Genomic DNA, 13532 nt, shown 5'->3' with positions numbered 1-13532 from the left:
TCTATCACATCAACCAAATTTAACTCCTAAATTTGAGAAATCATTAAGTGGTCCCCAAGATCTAATGAAGGAATCACATCCTCTTGATCAATGAGACATAATTTCACATTAAAATATCCAGCTACAATCCAAACCACTCTAGCCCAAGAATATTGCATACAGTGAACCATGGACCATTGTTTTTTCAACCCTTCCAAAGTTTGGGCACCATAAAAGTTAGTGATAGCAATCCTATAGCCTCCCACCCACCCCCATTATTCTTTCTCGCCTACCATATTCTAGATATTCAAATTTTTAAAGAGGGAAGTAAGAACATCCTTGCTTGTGATATGACCAAGAAAGTTCCACATAATAACAATACCTCCAAAGGCACCACGTGAGGCCATTGCCATATGATCAGTCCATTTCCAAATTTAAATTGTTTGAGCCATTGAATCCAAAGTCCTCGTAGTCTCTTGAAAAAGAAGGAAATCAGTTTTGGTATTCTCCAAAAGTCTTCAAATATCATTTTGATGGGATTTGATATTTAATTCCCTCATGTTCCAAGTTTGTAAAATTATCAAGAAACTTGAGAAAGGTAGGATTCAAGTATCTTAACTGTTCCTTCACTGATTATTCTCTCTTTGTCAGAGGCAAGCAATGATTTGGTAGATTTATGTCCACTCCTGAAGAGCAGTTGTTTTTAAGATGCTTTTCTATTTCATTAAGATCGAGAGAGGACTTTTCCTTGTTTTTTTTAGGAATTCCCATACTAACATCTGGTTTAGCTAAATCAGTTGTAATGTACACTTCCATGAGCTTTGGTAAAATAGTAATGTATAGGAGTTGATTATTGAAGTTTTGTTCCTATAGGAGGAATGACATTTTGGGTAGGTTGTTCCAAAATATTTTCTTTAGCAATGTCCATGGTTTGAACAATCTCTTGATCCATTAGAGTTTTGAAAATCCCATATTTGTTAGAAGATTTGAGAGCTAAAAGCTCATTCCCTTCTTTTCTTTTAGTTTTATCCTTTTTGTCTCAAAAATACATTTAGAAAAGGCTCTCATTGAGGAGTTGATATGCGAGGGTTCTATTTGGCATAATTCTTATGTTTCTGAGAAGAGGAAAGGTTTAAGTCTAAGTTTTCCTCTATTAGGGATTGAAGAGAGGGACAAAACTTGCCCAAGTGTCAATTTTTATGGTTAACTCTACATCTAAAGGGTAGGGCTTCAAAGTCAAGTTGTTGGATCCACAATGAATCATTGATAATGAGTTCAAGCTCCATTGGAAGAGGTTGGGAAAGGTTCATCTCCACATAGATTCTAGCATAAACAAGAAATGTTCCTTCTAAGGTGTCTCTAGCAACCCCAATATTTCTACCAATGGAATTTCTAATAAGAGTATAGAACTTCATTGGAAGGGCATACACCTGAACCCAAACTAGCATAGCAGTTGGATCCACATGTGGGTTGAAGTTAACTTTCCATGGTTGGATGAAAAAGCCAACTGGGCCATGATTTTTTTTTTAAATTCAAAAGCCTTAGCATGATTGGCTAAGGATAAAAAGCTAACTATGAAATAACCATTGTCATTAAACCACAAGGATTACTCACCAAAGGGTTCCCAGTTCCTACGAATCCATGAATGAAGGAAGGGGATTGATGGGTGTAGACCAAGGAGTTTGCAAATTAAATCATGGTTCCTCTTGTAGGAAACTAAATCTTTGATAAAGTCATGTTCAATCACGATTTTGATTTGAGTCTCTATGTAGGGAAGACACCCATTTACTCTTTGAATAGACCCAAAGGGAAGAGCATCATGAGAGAAAGAGTTGCACATCCTAGAGCTAGGAGGGTTTATAGTCGATGGAGAGGGTTTGGGAAGAGGCCAACAAGAGAAGGTTGAGGAATAGAAGGGAGGAGAGGTGGAGACTCTAGATGAGCCTCCATGGTCGCTCGAGCAAAGAGAATCTAGGGCATGCAGACACAGAGCAAGACCAAGGCACATAGGCACTATTTCCATTTTAGGAACAATGCATTCATTTATTAATTATTGTCTAATGGTTGTATTTTATCTAACAAAATATTATTAAATAAATATAATCATTTTAAAACCTCTTAAATAAATTATTCAAAAGTTTAATTTAATAGGTAATTCTGGATAATTATTTAATATTCTTCAAAATGTACTATATGTATTATAAAAATAATTAAATAATGAGTTAGATCTTCTCAGTTGTATATGAATGTGAAGTTTTGTAACATATGTTATGGTGTTGATGGGCATTCCCAAATGTTTGAATTATATATTATATTATCTATATATTGTATGTATATTTTATATAGATTTAATTGATAGTTATTGTATCATCTTATCAATTTACATGAATTATGTTGGAATTAATGATCAATTTTTTTATTGAAGTATTATCAATTAATTCAAAATATTTGAAAAATACAGTTAGATTTGTTTTAATCTATTATATTTTTTATTAAAAACACTTAAACATACAAATTTACATCAATAAACATGATTATATGAATAATTATGATATCCATAGTTCAAAAAAATTGATTTTTCCTCATTAATCATCCATATCAGAGAGAAAAAAAAAACATTTTGCCAATGATATTGAAAAAAAATCACCTTTTAAATATATTTTGTAATAAAATTTGCATCTATACCTTAACAAAGAAAAAAAAATTAATACAAAAAATTCTCAACTATGATATTAATAACTAGTTAAAAAAATCCCCTTACCTATTATTCTCTTGCCATGAATTAATAATATATTATATTGTCAAATGTTTTTTTCAAATAAACACTTTTTGTTTTCAAACCTTATTTACCATTCAAAAAATAATTATTTAAAATTAAAATTACAAGCTTCAATTCCTTGTAAATGGTAAGTTTTTTTTTTCTTTTTTCTTTTTTTATTACACTTTCTAACTTTGTGATTTTTATTGATGTGTAAACTTATATTTTCATATGATGGCCAATTTCTATAATGAATTTTCTCTCATTTATATTTGATTCTTGAAAGAAATGTCAATTTCTATAATGTGTTATGAAGAGAATATTGAGGAGATTGTTTCGGATGATAAGTGTTCAAAGAGTGTTCTAACTTCTATTGAGAAGGTACGATATGGTATTGATAAGTCTCCTAAGGAAGATATTCCTTTGGAGAGTTTGAATTATATTTCTAGCTCTATTATTTTAGAAGTTGTTGCTTTGGTTGTTGATATTGAGCCTATGGTTGTTGATCCTTTCCCTTCTCTTGTTGTCTTTCTTGATGAGGCTCCAAATGGTTTCTCTGCATGGGGTAGCAATCATGTGGATATGGAGGATGCTTAGGTCTACTTTTGTCTTCCTGACTCCTTTCTTGTTGATTTGATTGCTTGGCTCAAAAGTTATCTTGTTGGGAGGTTTTGTGGGAATCAACCCAATGTTGATACTATTAGAAGGGATCCATTGAGTTTGAAAATTTTCAAGAGAGGTAATGTTTTTGCTATGTTGAATAGTTTTTTCATTTTTTCCTTTTCTTGCCAAGAGGACTGTTCAAGGATTCTTAATAAAGGCCCTTGGTTTTTGGGTACAAATGATCTTAGTATTCAAAATTGGTCTCTTGCTTTCAACCTGTGGAAGCAAAAAATGTTGTTTCATGTTTGGTTCAGACGCTTGGGCTGCCATTGGAATTTTGGAATGAAAATATTTTCAAGATAATTTCCAATTCTTTTGGCAAGTATAGTGCTACAGATAAGATTACTAAGTATAAGAAGTGCTTATTATTTGGTATATTTTGTGTTCTTGTAGAGAAAAAATAAGGCCCTCTCTACCCAAATCACCCTATCCTCTAAATTTGGGAATTGGGTACAACAGTTTGTGTATGAGGACTCTCAGTTATTTGTCATGAATGTAATAGTGTGGGTCATGGCTACAAATCTTGCTTAAAAAATAAGACACGTTTTGTTTGGAAAAAGGAGACAAATAAGGATGAGACTTTCCCTATTTTCTAGGAGGTTCAAAATACTAATTTTAACAAAGGGAGTTCCCTTTTGGATTGTAAAATGATAGATAATGCTTTGGGGCCCAATGAAGGATGTGCTAGTGATTTTATGTCTCCTCCTTGTCTTAAGTAAATGCGATTTGGGGAGAAGGATCCTTCCACTACATTCAATCAAAGAGCTTTGGACGAATTTTTCAAACCACCCTGATTTCAGTCTATTCTTGTTTTCTTAAGTGTTGATTTGCCTCTTCTTGTTTTGTTGTTCTATAACTGTTTTGTTTTAGTTATTTGTTGATCTATTGGGCTTATTGCTTCATCTTTCTCTTTGTAGAAGGGATCAAGGACCTTTCAAAATCCCTACTTATCTAATAAAAAACACAAACATTGCATCTTTGTCCTAGGGGAGCCACTAGAGATGGTGAAGGAAATGTGCAAAAGGCTGGTTTGCAAGCAATTTCTGAGTGATTTGGATGACAGTTTGGAGATAATTGTGAACGAGGGTGGCATTTATGCAAGAGCATGCAAGAATGTCAAGCAATCCTACATCCCCCAAAAAATTATTTAATTTAATTTTAAATTTTGTGTGATTTTTAGTGATAGGCATATTTCGAGCACTTGGTTTAAACAGTCTCAAAACATTGAAAAATATATTTATAATATTGGATATAATTTTTTATGATTTTTATGTCATCCCTTGGGTGAAATAAGGGGCTAATTAAAATGTAATATCTTTTATTTATCCCAAAATTTGTATTTTGGTGGGCTATAAAAAGCACAATGTGTCAAAAAAAGGTTTAAAATAATTGAAAATTGAAAACCAACGTTCCAAATTTTGGACTTTATTATATTTTGATGTAATTTGATAGTTTTCAATGTTAAAGTGTGGACATGCATCAATTTTGGGCATTTGGGAGTTACAAGAAGCTATTCTAGTTATGACACGCCAAGTGTTACAAAATTGAATGAGATTGTCATCTTTTCCAAAATTGCATCCATGAGAGGATTTCAATACCTTATTTGGGGTTGCACACATACTTTATTCGCTATACAATCTATTAATTTAAAAAGATTCCTAAGTGCTACATTGAAGGAATGTTTTATAGGAGGTAGAAGATGGGATTTCAAGAAAGAAGTTGCTCAAAAAGATTTTCAATATTCCATGTTGGGAGTTTGAGAGTTTTAAGGCACCAATGTTCAAGTTATTTTGTTGATTTAGATTAGACTTATCATTGTATTATATTGATGACAGATTTAATAAAATTATTGTGTAATTTGACAATCAATTGAAGCTAGTAAATTTGCCTATAGAATTCAATGGATTTGCAAAATTTGATATGTGAAATTTATTTTGAATTGCATGGAGGGCTCTTGTATGTGTTATTTATGTAATTTGTTGCTTGGATGGGTTGTTTGATAAAACCCCCTTCCTTGAATTGCATCAGATGGTATCAGAGTGAAATTTGCTTGTTGGAAAGTGTGTTGAAGTGAGTTGCATGTTGTGTGAGTTTGTTGCAACACGAAACCTAAATGGAGACCCTGAAACTTGTTCATGACATCAAAAACTGCATTTCTCAGCACCCTGGCCTGATCCTCCTTGCACCCTGCTGTCCCTGGCCCTATTTTGGGCCCGGTCTCTTTTGGGTCTCGGGTCTTTATCTTTGCAAATTGGAAAATAACATTTCCTGGTCGGCCTAAGGTCGGGAAAATCAGTCTATCAGCCCTAATTGACAAGTATATAAACTACATTTCCCCTCTCAAAAGGAGGAGGACATATGTGTGCAAAAGATGCGGAAACGATATTCAAGCATTCAAGCATTCAAGCATTCCTTCAAGCAATTGAGCATTCTAAGTCTCCATTCAAGGCTAAGTGTTGCATTCAAGACAAGGATTCAACCATTGAAGAGGAGATCACATACAACATACTACATACATTACACCTTCGCATGTAAGAATACAAACATTCTTACAACAAGGTATCAGTACTTGTTTACATTACAAACATTTACATTTACAACATTCTCATTTCTTGGTTAATTCCAAAACCGGGGTTTGACCTAAAGGCAAACCCCTCATCCCTAACCCCCCAATCGTCCTCTCTTTTCTATGTGTAGGTTGCAGGTACGCGGCTGTAATTGAAGATCTGGAATCCTTGTGCAGAGACGAACAGATCCACCTTCGTTTCGCGGATTTTTCGGAGGACCGTGTGCACGCCGGGCGCCATCGTCCCGTCAACTTTCGCTCAAATTTGCAGAACAGCATCGTCTCAACATTTTACTGCTAATTCCAGGTCCGCAACTTCATATCATATTCCTATCTCTGTTTATAAGTGAATCTTTCCTACTTTACATGCATCCCTAGTTCAATCTTTCTATCTACATTTCTTTACAAAAGAGGGTATCCTTGATGTCTTAACCCTTGAAACTCATATAGAATCCAATCTTGCATTGCGTGGGATTGGATCTTGTGGGTTTCAACCCCTCTTTTGAATGTAAAGTCCCTCCTAAGTGAAAACCATCAACCATAGTGACTCTCCCTTCTCTCTCCTCGGAGTTGGGGAGGGGAGAACGACTAGGGCTTGATTTTTCCGCTTTACAGGTATCAGAGTGAAATTTGCTTGTTGGAAAGTGTGTTGAAGTGAGTTGCATGTTGTGTGAGTTTGTTGCAAGAGTCCTATAATGGTAAGCATATTTGCTATCTTTCTACAGAATAAGGCTCGGTAGAAGATGTAGAGTTTCTCCACTAAGAGAGAATGGGTAGAGGAAGCATCTTCCAAACTTTTATTAAGGATAGTTGTGTATGTGAATTTTATTACAAGACTTGTGACTATAGATTAAAGTGTGAGGCAAGTGTTTGACAAAATGCCATAGAGGAAGAGTATGAGTTTGGCCTTGGGTAAGGCTTTAAAAAAAAAATTGAGAGAAGAGAAAGGATTTTGGAAGAAGAAAGTTGGAAGAGATTTCAAAAGAAGTGTGTAGAGAGTTTTGGAAGATTAGATGTCTTGAAGAAGAATGCAAAGAAGAAAAGGGGAGGAAAATATGGGTAAGGCTAAGTCACATTATATTCTTAACAAAAATGTGTGTGAAGGCAAATCTATTTGTGCAAGAAAGGATGATAAAGAAGAAGAAAAAGAAGTTGTAGCCACAAAAAAAGAAGGAAATAAAGGTGTTGAAGAAAATGGCACATTTGAGTGGAAGAGACAAGGTAGATGAAGAGAACAACAAAATTGCAATAGACAATAAAAAAGAAGACATTGGGACATCGGTAGAGAATGAAGAAAAAACATAGGTAAAAGGTCATTTCTATGATATTTGTGAAAGGGAATTTGATGTTAAAGAGATTAATGAGATTTTGGATGTGAAAGGGCAAGGAAAAGATAACATCGTGGAGGTAGATGAAGCTACAACAATTTGAAAAATGGACTTTAACAATCCTAAATCTGATAAAGAGATTGATGAAGAAGAATATAGTCTCTCATTGAAAGAGGAGATAAAGAAATCAAAAAAATTGTTTGAGGGAGAAATGATGAAAAGAAAGAGGTTCCAACCGTTACATGCCTCTTTGAAGGGGAAAAGTTGTAGCACTAGACAAGAAGAAAAAAACAAAGATAATTATTGATTTATCAAATTTTGTCAATGTTGCTAATAAAGCTAATTTCTATGAGGATGAAAAGGTAAAATGAAGTGAAGAAAGAGAGATGGTAAGGTACAACAATAATGGGTTATAGGTTGAAATACAACAAGGTATGATGATGTTTTTGGCATACAAGAGGAGGATAAAAGAAAATTAGGTGAGAAAGATGTGTAGATGGAATTCATTTATTTCGATAAATTTGTCGGTATTGAGGATGATAAAGTGGAATGGAAAGATGAACCATGGTGGATTTCATGTTATAGTGAGATGAATTTTATAAGGAGGAGAAAGAGGAAATAATAAAGAAGTGATAGAAAGGCACAAAATAAGGTGAAGAAGAAAGAACAAGTAAACAAAGAGGAACGATGGATCCAAAACAAACACAAAATGTTCATGAGTTCCAACTCATGGAACATTTCAATTACTCTAGGTGTTTGATGCAAGAGCATCCAATGGTGTCAGGAAATCCTACATCCCCTAAAAATAAATTAATTTAATTTTGAATTTTGTGTGATTTTCAACTGCATGTGATTTTCAGGCAATTGGTTTGAGCACTCTCAAAGCGTTGAAAAATATATATATTGTTGGATGGGAATTTTTATAATTTTTACGTAATCCCTTGGGTCAAATAAGGGGCTAATTAATTTAAATGCAATATTTTTTATTCATCCCAAAATTTGTACTTTGGTGGGTTGTAAAATGCACTTAAAGTGTCAATAAATATTTTTTTAAATGGGAAAATGCAACTCAACAACCCAAAGTTGGGATTTTCTTTATTTTGATTTAATTTAATGATTTTTAATGCCAAACAACAACCATGCATCAACTTTGGGCGTTTGGGAGTTATAGGAAGCTAATTTCAGGATTTATCACACATTGAGAGTTACAAATTGAATATGCATATCAATTTTTTTAGGAATGCATTCATACAAAGGATTCCAATACCTTCTTTGGGGTTGGAGACATACTCTATTTGTTGTACAATATTAATAAAAAAAAATGATTCCCAAATGTTGCATTGAAGGAATTTTATATAGGAGGTAGAAGTTGGGGTTTTGAGAAAGAAGTTATTGAGAAAGATTTTCAATATTCCAAGCCGAGAGGTTCAAAGTGTTAAGGCACCAATGTACGAGTTCATTTGCTTAATAGATCAGATTTATCATGTATTGTATTAATGAAGAATTTTATAAAAGTATTGTGTAATTTGAGAATCAATTGAAGCCAATAAAGTTGCATGTAGATTTCTATGGATTTGCAAAATTTTGTGAATGAAATTTAGTTTGAATTGCATGGAGAGTTCTTATATGGGTTACTTATGTAATTTGTTTCTTGGATGGATTGTTTGATGAAACCCCATCATCCTTGATCTACATCAGGCATACAATTGCCACAAGATTTTTACATCATGAGGATCAAAGAATAGCCAATCTCTATCCCCTCATTCTCACGAACACGCATTCTACCTTAGCGCGACATCCTTCGTATGTGGGGATGTGTGTGTTGTTTCTATAAGCACATTTTGGGGTTTGCAACAATGAAAGGGCTCAACTGGTTTTGAGATTTCATCAAAAATTGTAATGGGAATTGATCTCTAGTAGTATGTATGGGCAGCTAGGGTATTAATAGTTATGTTAATATGCCAATTGCAGATAAGTCTATATAAACTATATAAATGTTAGTATATGACAAAAGGAAATATGCTCCAAGGTGTGGATGATAGAACAATTACTATCACATCATTTTGTTCTATTCTAAGGTGGCAAGAAAAGCATTGTACTTTTTCTATATATAATATAATGGGAGCAGAACCCTTGTCTGCACTTCACCGATCAAAAAATAATGAAAAAATGGAGAGTTAAAAGAACTTTGATAGGGTTTAATGTTAGGTGATCTTGATTGAGTAGAATCTTAGATTGAAACTATTTTCTCTTAGTAAGGTAGGATACCTTTTATAGGTATTTAATAAGATTTTTGTGAATATGGGTTAGGGGAGCACCAAAGCCCATGAGTATAATTTTTCCCTAACAACAATAAAAGGAGGCTCAAAAATATTGTAAAATGAGGTCAATTTGACCACTGGAATAACAAGGAAGTAGTAGTGCTTGATTTTATATGTCTTAAAGAAATGAATGATTGCCTAATCTTGGAGATTAAATATGAACAAATTTAAGGTAACATTCATAAACTCCTATCTACAAGTTTGATTAATAGCCCTTTTTGTTTGTTTAACTTCCAATTAAGTGTCTATATGGAAAGAAAGAAGCATATATGGAAAGAAAGAAGCAAATACTAATGGGAATTATGACATTGATGCACAACCCATAAGATACATTATTAGTTTCCTTCCTATTGAGGTAAATAAGGAGTATAACTTCTAAGGTGAGCTTTAATTTTTAAGGAATGTGGGTCTTTTGTGTTGCATTGGCATATTGGTTTTAACCCCAGAAAAGAAATTGCTTCTAGAGTTTATGTTTGGCTACTATTATATGCCTTTTTGCATGGATTATGGTCAAATGTTCTTCAATCTTTAAATAATTTGTAAATATGATTGTTTGCCTTTCCATGCCACCTATAGGGGAGAATCAACTAACTATGCAAGGATGTGTGTTGAGTTGGATTGTATTCACCCATTACCAAAATGGTAAATACTTTTAAGGCTTAAATCACATGGTTCCAACTTCTAGTTATGAATGCAAATCATTCAAATTTGCATGATATTGTGCTCGTAGACACCTTGTGAGGAAGCACCTTTTGACAATGAAAGATATTGAACCAAGGCATATTTATCAAGGGAAAACAAGGAATGTTTCCAAAATTCAAAGAAAAGTATCTTGGTCAAAACTAAGTGGAAGAAAGTGAGAAACTCGAGCAAGCGTGCAACAATGGGTAAACAAGTTACAAAAATTATTAAAAAGGATATGATGGAGAAAACTTGTGGTTTCAAGGAGCATACAAAGGCATGTTAGAGAAAATATAGGTTAAAATTCTAAAAAATCAATGGAAGAGGCTCAAGTCAATGCTTTGGACTAGATCAGATGGTTGAGTTACAAGAAAGGCAATAAGGACGTAATTTAATTAAGGAAGCAGAAGACTATTTATCAATCTTGTAGTGGAAAAAGGGCATGTGGTATCTTAGAAGCAAGTGTGGGAGAGAATACAAATGTTTGGATGTAGAGTATAATATCCCTTTCTTTTTTATTGGGATTAATTAATAAAGACGTTTTATTAAATTTTTTTTGCACTTCTTGAAATAAAAAAATTTATAAAGTGTTTTCCCAAAAAAACTAACATTTTAATTAGAGTAATGGTGATGTAGTTTGTCTCCTTGTGATCTCCAAAATGAGAGGAATACAATTTAGAACATCATGCCATCATTGCAAGCAATTAGGTACAATAATTTATATAGTTATATTTAAGCATTTTTGTCGTAAAAAGCAATCAAATATTAAGAAGACTAGATTACATGAAAGAGGAGATTTTAGAAATAAATTTGAAAGTGTGTTTAATATATAAATTAGTTTATATACGATTTTATAAAAATAAAGCATATCTTAGTAAGTGAGAGGCAACTTTAAATGGATAACTACACAAAAAATCTACCTAAAAAGCAAAGACCAACCATTAAATTTAGGTCGTGAGAGACATAGTGATGTATCACTAAATGAAGCTAGGACTATTTCAATGATGGGTCTTGCCATCTCTAATAGCAACAATGTCATGTCTCATAAAACAAAATAGAGATTGTTCCTTTGTGCTCAAAATTGCATCATATGTAGCTAGCTATATAAGGAGATATGCTCAAAATAATATATAGCTTTATGGTGGATCTTGATTAACTAATACAACCACCTTCTCATCTTCCTCCTAATGTTCTTTAAAATGTAAGATATATAGATTCATAAAAAGTTAAAACAAACTCTAGTTCTAACTACCCTAGTACATATATCAAAAGTTCTAAGTGTACAAAAGGTATATGGGCAATTTCACAAAATGCTACCATGAAATGTGGCAAACTATGTGACAAAATGCAACAATGAAATATTACACACTCAAACAAATGCTAAAATAAAATGTTATCTCTTATAATGTGAACCCAAGATCATGTTCAAAATGGTGTTCTTGACACAAACTTTCAATAAATCACTTCTATGAATTGTAATTTATTGGGATACAATCATTCCCAAGTGATGTAGAGATGTTAGGATTGTTGACACAACCTTTTGTCATTTGGGTAATTACTTATGTTATTAAATCAATTAAAAAATGTTGTCTTCGAGTGTGAGACTCTAGAACAAATTTGAATCACATGGAAACATTGCAACCCATATCCAAACAATTTCAAGCCATTTCGAAATAAAATCCATTACACAAATATTTGACCCACAAAACCCTAAACACTTGTTCCCAAACACAACCAACATTAGTTTATGTATAGTTTTACAACAAAAAGAATACTTTTAAAACTTATCTCCGAATGTGAAAAGATTCTCACTATGAAACCATTGACAACTCTATTAGACATTTCTTGAAGGTTGGTTCTACCACTTCCCACATGGATCACTCTACTTTTGCTCGTATTTTAATGGATATTGACATCTCTAAACATTTAGAATAGGAGCCCGGTTTTGATGGTGGGGAATAGGCCTTGGGTTGGACTACTTAACCCTAAAGGTCTCCTTTCCACATGCAAATGATGCTTTACCACCAACCACTTAACTATTGATTGTCCACTCTCTTGACATGGGTGCAACAACATGGTGGTGGATGAATGACTTGATGTTTTTTCCCAAGATGAAGTGTTTTCCCAAGATACTAGATCTCATGTGATTTGTGTGTCTCTGGCAAGTCCCACCCCCATTACTTCATCAACTCTCATTGATGAGTCCCACCCTCCAACTCCAATTACTCAACCTGTCGTGCCTTTGGCCTCAAATTTGTCTCAACCTATCCATGTGGAGGTCATTCATTGTTTGGTTACTTCACCTCAACATTCCATTATTCCTTTTGTGCATTTAAATATTTATTAGATTTTTGTACAAGGGTTAAAAAATGGTATTTATTATATTGTTGTAAAGGGCAAAATAAAGGTCTCATCATATATGACCCCAAATCTTCTACCAAAGTGAAGGGTGTGAAATTGACGACTTCCAATCTTCTACTAAAGTGAAGGGTGTGTAATTGAACTAGTTGGGTCTAGTATTATCTAGGTTGGTTCCTAAGAACCTTGTTGAGTCCTAATTTATGGTTGTTGTGATACGCAACTTGGTTGTAGTTGTGTCTCACCTTGATTCTAAGATCCTTGTTGAGTCCTACTTTATGGTTGTGCTATGCATCTTGGTTGTAGTTGTGTTTCACCTTGATTTGTTTGATGTGTTATTTGGGTTGTCTCATATCTCATGGTACTTGTTTTGCTTCCAAGCCCTTTTAAAACCATTTTTACCAATATCAAAAAATGAAATGGAAACATTTCACATGTTGAAGTCACAAGGGAAAACCACCATTTCAAGCCTCGAAAGTCACAATAGAAGCAAAGAGGGAAAAGAAGAAACTCTAAACAACAAGGAATCTAAAAAAAAGGGGATGATTCAACAACCACTGGATAACTCAAGGATTCATCTACTCACACTATGACTAGGACAAAAATCTAAACAAAATCTTGATATTTTTGTATGCTCTTAGGACATGCAAATAGACTATTAAGTCGATAAATCCTAAAGCAAGATTCAAAACAACATTATCTGTCTTTAAATCTAGAAGAAGATTTAATAAGATTCAAAGGAATGTTAAAATCTCTTTAAATATAAATATCAACCTCAATACATTCTGATGTTATCTCACTTTATACTTCAAGTTTTATAATGTATAAAATTTATATTTTATAATGATTTTAAAACATAATTACATTGTAATATATTT

Source organism: Cryptomeria japonica, chromosome 7 (assembly GCF_030272615.1).
Source record: "Cryptomeria japonica chromosome 7, Sugi_1.0, whole genome shotgun sequence".
Classification (NCBI taxonomy): Eukaryota; Viridiplantae; Streptophyta; class Pinopsida; order Cupressales; family Cupressaceae; genus Cryptomeria; species Cryptomeria japonica.
The sequence above is the reverse complement of the archived record's forward strand: the minus strand, read 5'-3'. Positions refer to the sequence as shown.